Raw genomic sequence first — 6,901 nt, forward strand, 5'->3', positions numbered from 1 at the left:
CTGCCCCTAGTGGCTGAAGATCTTACTGCAGGCTTCAACCACATGGACTCATGTAAATTAATTAAAATAAATGTGTTTTCAAAACAAAATATCTTGAGGTCTACAGCCCTAGGGTCCCTTTAGTAGGCATGCCAATTTCCAAGTGTCTACATTTCACAGTCTTGGAGCTACGGTTCAGATGGACAGAAGGACAGACAGATAGACATCCTCTATTATTATTATTATTAATCTGTGTACATCACCCTGAGAGCTTTGGCTCATAAGCGGAATAAATAAGTAATGTTGCCTATCTTAGGAGACAATGAGATCCTGGGATAGAGATCCACATTCATTTATTCATTTATCTATTTATCCATGCCTTCTGTCTGTCTTTACTTTAGGCTGTTTCTCCCTGCTTGACCTGTTCCACTCTTGATGGAGGAGAAATCCCATTCTTCTTCTGATGCTTTATCTCCCAAGCCAAGCATGGGAAGAAGGCCAAGCTAGAAGTCCAGGACATCCCATGCCAAGCCTGGGGCGGCGCCTCATGCCTTGAATTTATTTGGACAAAATTACCAAAAAAAATAAAATTAAATTTAAGCAGCTTTTTCAAGTGGTGTCGTAATGAGAACCAGCCGCTTTTGCTGAGGGAAAGATGGTTTCTATCAGAAAAAATGAGACCAGGTTGAATGAAAAACAGGAAGGGGGAGGGAACTGGCTCAGAAGCCTTCTGGAATAAAGAATAATCTTGAGCTCATTATTAATCTCCCTATTTTCTTGCTTCCAGGGCTACATCACTACATCCAAGGCAGACTGTCCTCCAAGGAGCAAGAGCTCCTGACTGGAGAAGCCATGTATTCATCAAGCAGAGCTACCCCTCAGAAAACCTGGGAGGAAACCTGTACAGGTAGCCAGACAGGTAGGCAGAGCATAGTTCCTACTTCAGGTGGAACTTGCAACTAAGGGTGCAAGCCTATGCATGTTTAGACAGAAGAGAGTCCTACAACTCCCACCATTCCCCAGCCAGCATGGACTCTCTTCTGCTCCTAGCATTCCCCATGCTGGCTGGGGAAAGCTGGGAGCTGTAGGACTTCCTTCCGTGTAAACAAGCATAGGATTGCACCCTAAATGTTGCAGCATATCCCCCACTCCCCTGAGAGGAGTGCTGGTGTTTATGGCCCCAGCCAGCCCGGAACAGAGCTTTATATTGCTGTTCAGTGTGGGAAGTCATTTTCAGGAATGGGGAAGTGTTAAAGGGCACCTTTTTCCCAACCTAAGTCTTTCAGGATGATATATAGCAAGGGGCAGGAGGCAGGCAGTTCTGGAGATGGCAAAGGCATACCCACAACCCTAATCCCTACCTCCAGTCCAGGATACTTACTGTAAACCAGCCTTTCCCAACCAGGGGCCCTCCAGATGTATTGGACTATAACTCCCAGCATCTCCAGCTAGCACTGTGGCCCTGCTCACTGGGGATGCTGGGAATTATAGTCCAACACATCTGGAGGGCCTCAGGTTGGGGAAGACTGCTCTAAACCATCAAGGGCTTGAACAGGTCAGTCTCCTCTCTTCCTCTATCCTCCATTTTCCTTTGCTTTCTTTCCTTTTGTTTTCAACACACACACTAACCTTCTTTGTCTCAAACTCTCCTCAGCCATGAACTTGTTTGGTGGGCTCACATACTCTGCCTGACCTCTGCCCATAGGGGGGGACAGAGCCCATCCCTGCCCTCACCAAGCCATCAGCATTTTGTAAATGAAAAGGTTGTCATCCTGCAGGTTTTCATGTTTGTTTTGTAAATGTAATTTTCTTTTAATTAGCAAACTTGGGTACTGCGCATACCTATGACCACCCCCCACCCTTGTCCCATGTATGTAGAGACCACTACCTTTAAGTTTTGGTGGCCCTGTTTTGCTGCCAAACACAACCATGTGAGTCCACTATTGGGATTCTATTAACGAATTGTCAAGTTCTTAACAGCACTGTAGTTAGGAAGATTGCTGGTCGGAATAGCCCAGAATGGTAAGCTTAATAATAATAAGGATTGGCACTGAAAGCACAGGCCTGGCTCAAAATAAATGAGATGTTTTAGGGCTACAATCCTATGTAGCCTTATGAGTAAGCCCACTGAATTTAGTAGAACTTACTTTTGTGCAAACATGCATAGGGATGGACCAGCACAGTTATATGCTAAACAGTAAAAATGTCTGCTACGAGGCAATCCAAATTCTTTGCCAAGAAAAACTGGATTCTGTGACCTGTATCATTTATACAAACTGAGCAAATCTGCAAAATTCATCCTACCCTGAATAATTTATTATTTAAATTTTTATTAATTTGCTGAATGTATTCTTTTTTCTGGTCATGGGGAGGGGCAAGGGCCTCTGCATGGCACTGAAGCCTTGCTCTCGTCCTCTGGGAATCTTACTGAGCCCCTCTCCTGTTTCTGAGACCTCGGTAGATATTGCCTTTCAAACATAATGACTAGAAACTTGCTCTTAAAGAAAGAAAGCTGAGATTTCCAGGAAGCTGAATTCTGTGGCTAATACTATACCCTAAGCGTTTTCTGTATTCCCGTGAAATTGCAGCATACACATAGTCCTGATTAGGACTTTTCAATATTTGTCTTCTGGAGTTTCAACTAAATCGCGCACACACTACAGGCATGTTTCCAATATCTCTCTTTAACTACAGGGGCGGGGCTGGAAGATTACCTTTTTAATGTGTATATTTTAATACGCATTTCCTTAATGCAATTTCATGCTTTTAACAGCTTGTGCCTGTCAGGCAGCTGTAGCTGCTGAAGCAGAAGCAGCGATTTCCATCATCATAACTCACGCTTCATCCTAATCCTGGCTATTAAGTCCAGGTTATGTAGCTGATGATGAGGAGCTCTTTGGATACCACATAAGAGGCTGTTGCCAGCAATGTCACCATCTCTTCCAAGGGTTTGCTCCTTCGCTCTCCCCAAACCCAAGCCTTGTCCTTCTCCAAATACATCTGGGGGGGGCGGGGGGAGAAGAACAGCTCCTTCAGTGTTCTGACTCATGGGACTGAAATGTCTGAAGTTATCAAAAGAACTGGCAACTAGGGCTAGAGAGCGATCATGAGAATGTTTTAAAGGCCAATCTGAATGTGATTCAAGGGATCTCCAAACAGGATTGCCCCTTTTGGAAGAGTGTTAATTACACCCTTCTACTTCCAACCCGTGACTATGGTGCTGGTGTGTGTGTGTGTGTGTTTTAACCCTTTCCCATTGTTGTTGTTGTTGTTGTTGTTATCGTTATTATCATCAATATTTATATACTGCCTTATCTACTAAAAAGACATCCGAAGTCGTAAATAGCCTTCCTGATTAAACTCAAACATCCAGCTGCTGTTTGCCCTACAGGGCAAAGTATAATCTGATGGCCAAACTTGCTTTTCCCATTCACAGATAAAATGGGGATGAAGGAAGGCTCTAATTTTAACATACAATGTAGTGTGCTGACAGAAGCTGAACCGCCTGCCCGCCCGCCCGCCCACTTGCTTGCTTGCTTGCTTGCTTGCTTTACCTCTTCCACATTTCATCACCCCAGCAGGCAGTTTCCTCCCACCCCAGCTCTGATACCAGAAACAAGCAGGAATTGGAGAAAAGCACCTGGAGTGACAGATCCAAGGAGGTAAGGCAGGGGAGAGCTCAGTTCCCTTCACCTGCATGCTCCATTTGATCTTAGTGCTGTACACAACTCCTCTCCCACATTTCTGTGGACTCTGGGGGAAGAGGGGGACCCCGAGAGCAGTGCTGGCTCCAGGATTTGGAAGGCCTTGGGCAAGACACCCTCAGTGGGCCCCCTCCCTCAGTGAGCCCACCTTCTCACTGCCATTGTCACCAGCTGCCCCTCCTCCTCCTCCTCCTCCTCACTGCTCCCACTTGCTTGCTCGCCAGGCAGACAGCCAGTGAGTAAGGAGGCCATGGCATCTACTGCTCTGCCTTCTCGCCACCCCCGTGGTCTGCGCCAGAGTGAGAGGCAGGGGAACAAGTAGGTTGCAAGGGTGGGGAGGAGGAGCAACTCCAGAGGGCTCCTGTCAGTGGGCCCCTGCTGGGGTGTGGGTCCACAGCAGGTGCCCCGCCATTCTTACCCTTGACGTCGGCCCAGAAGCATACCCTCCTTCCAAGATGTCCAACACTGGGACAGGGTTTGAATGAATGCCCAAGTTGTATTTGGCCCTGTTGCTAATAAAGACCAAATGCACAAAGCTGCAAATCCTAGGGCTTGGCATTTATTGTGAGGATGGAGATTTGGTTGTTGAGCTTCCCCCGTATGACCCTGGGGAAACTTCATAATGGCCCTGAAAAAGCTACTCTCCCAAACCTTGGATAGAGGTTTTTCTGGACAGTACCAATTCAGGTTGCAAGTAAAGGGGTTGCATGTTTGAATGCTATGGTCCCAAACCATAGATGGTTTTTCTTTTCTATTTTTTCACCCCAGATCAACACTGTGTGGAAACACATGCATCATTTCATCCCAATGCTGGCCAAACAAAAGGTACAAGTTTGTTAAGGGATGGGCGAGAAAGTCATGGTTAGGGTGAGACAGAAGGAAGCCAACACTGATTGCAAAGAAAACAAGCCCACCATTTAGCCTGTCTGAAGAATCTGTCCCTATGGAGGAGCAGAGGAGGAGTCAAAGCTGCAGTGACCCACACAACTGTTGTGCCTAACCAGGAAGGTAGGAAATGGCCTGGGAACCACCAACCAGAATCAGGAAATGCAGACAACACCCATGCTCCCCCCCTTCAGAAACCTCCATCAGCCATGTCTACCAGCAGGGAACATCAGGGCAGGGCTGCCCCATATACACTGTGCTGTCTGGGCTTCCTCACACAGAGCTTTTATCCCACGATTGAGATGGCTCCTTCACAGAAGTTTATGGGCTCTTTACATGACGCCGTGACCCTCCAAGGTGTCTCCTGCACTAAATGCCATTTGTTCCATTTTTAAATAGATCGCAGATAATGAGCTATCAAATTACCCCGTTGTGCTCTGCTTCAGAAGAGATCAATGAAAGATAACGGAAGACTCAGATACGGGGAGAAGGGGTGGGGAGGAAGGGCATGTAAAGGGAGTCAGTGGAAGCAGAAAGTTTTAAATGCAGGATTTTAGGCTGGTGTAGAAACGCCCTCAATCTCAGAAAATTTTTATAGAGGATTTAAGAGTTGCAACTAAGCACCTAAGGTTCTGAAACTGGGCGAAGGGGGATGCAAGACCCTTGGAGGGAGGGCACAGTCTTTCAGGACAAGAGTCAATCCCACAGTAGGTAGAGTCAAAGGGCATCTCTGCACCAACCTAAAATCCTGCACTTAAAATGAGGCTTTCTGCTTCCATTTTAAATGCAGGATCACAATGAATCCCTTTACACGCACTCCATTTCCCCACTCCCTTTTCCCCCTCCTTCTCCCCATATCTGAGTCTTCCATATGGTTCATTGATCTCTTCTTGCCGCTTTTCCTCTTTTCACAGAAGGAACTCAAGTGGAACACAACTGGGTAATTTGATAGCTCACTATCTGCAATCTATTTAAAAACGGAACAAAGGGCATTTAGTGCAGGAGGCGCCCTGGAGGGTCACAGCATCTTATAAAGAGCCCGCAAGCCTCCGTCAAGGAGAATCTCAATCGCAGGATAAAAGCTCCGTGTGAAGAAGCAGAGGGTTAGCACTGCAACTCCCATCAACCCCAGTTAGCATGGCCACTGGTCAGGAATCCTGGGAGTTGTAGTCTAAAACATCTAGGGGGCACCAAATATTGCCACCCCAGGCAATCATCAGGCCAGCATTGCAGGAACAACCACCACAGCCTGGTGCCTTCAGCACAAGTCATGCAGCTCTGAGCATATGAGTGCCCTAGGCTAAACTCGGTACTCAGTCGCTGCTGCAATGGTAGTCACCCATATCCTGAGCATCAAACCGGGATCCTTAGTCCCTCTTGGTGGGAATTCCCCTTCCTAGTGACATCACTTCCTCCGTTGCCATCCCCGCCCCTGGCCTCGTTTCCTTTTTTCTGTCTTTCCAGCCAGACACATAAAAGGGAAGGTGCAGGGGAGAAAATGAGATGATGTCTGAGAGCAAGCAATCCACATGGCAAAACTGAAGGCACGCCTTGACCGCTACACAACTTGGAAACTGCCCATCTTTGCAAAGGTGACAGCCTGGCAGCATTCAGCGTGGAGACAGCAGTTGCAGGAGCCTGAGCAGGAGAGTCAGGCTTGCTGAGACGGAGCCCTTGGCAAGGCTCCTCTTGACCTCACAGCCTGAATCCACAGGAAAGACAACTGCTGCTGATACATTGGGAGCTGGTGTGCATATGCTTCAACCATAACAGGGGTGGGCAGCTTGCGGCCCTCCAGAAGTTTTGGCCTGCAACTCCCATGATGCCTCACCATTGGCTATGCTGGCTAGGACTGATGAGAGTGGTAGGCCAGAACATCTGGAGGGCCACAAGTTGCCCACTCTATCATTATTTACTAAGGCAGCCTTTCCCAACCTGGCACGCTGCAGGTATGTAGGTCTAGTTTCTATCATCCCCCAGCTAGCATACATCTGGAGGCTGCCAGGCTGGGGAAGGCAGTACTACGGACAGTCCCCATTTTCTGGTATCTGTCCCTGATCAATTACTGTCTTTGTTTTGTCCCAGATTTTGCTACAAAGGGATGCGCTGTTAAAACTGTTGTTAATGTGTGTTACTGGAGTGGTTATTCTTGAGACTTCAGCTCCCTCTTGACAGTCTTGAGAACTTAGATCTCTGCATGGGGGAGTGGTTGCATCTTGTCTCTAGGGCACATCCATGTAAACACATGCGCATGAATGCTAAGGCGCCATGCAATGCATAACTTGCCTTTGACACACTGCAGCTTCTGGGGTGCGTTTCAAACTGTTTATAAC

The 6,901-nt window shown here is 47.4% G+C and overlaps 1 long non-coding RNA gene across 1 annotated transcript; it reads left to right on the plus strand.

The window, feature by feature from the left end:
- Positions 1–766: 766 nt before the first annotated feature.
- On the plus strand, positions 767–6,699 carry LOC146353242 (uncharacterized). The gene is made up of 4 exons (XR_014788018.1): positions 767–898; positions 3,558–3,641; positions 4,452–4,691; positions 6,033–6,699. It is a non-coding gene; the product is annotated as an uncharacterized LOC146353242 (long non-coding RNA).
- Positions 6,700–6,901: the final 202 nt, after the last annotated feature.

This window comes from Heloderma suspectum, chromosome 2 (assembly GCF_057233095.1).
Source record: "Heloderma suspectum isolate Gila_16-S chromosome 2, 16-S_ref, whole genome shotgun sequence".
NCBI classification, from domain to species: Eukaryota; Metazoa; Chordata; class Lepidosauria; order Squamata; family Helodermatidae; genus Heloderma; species Heloderma suspectum.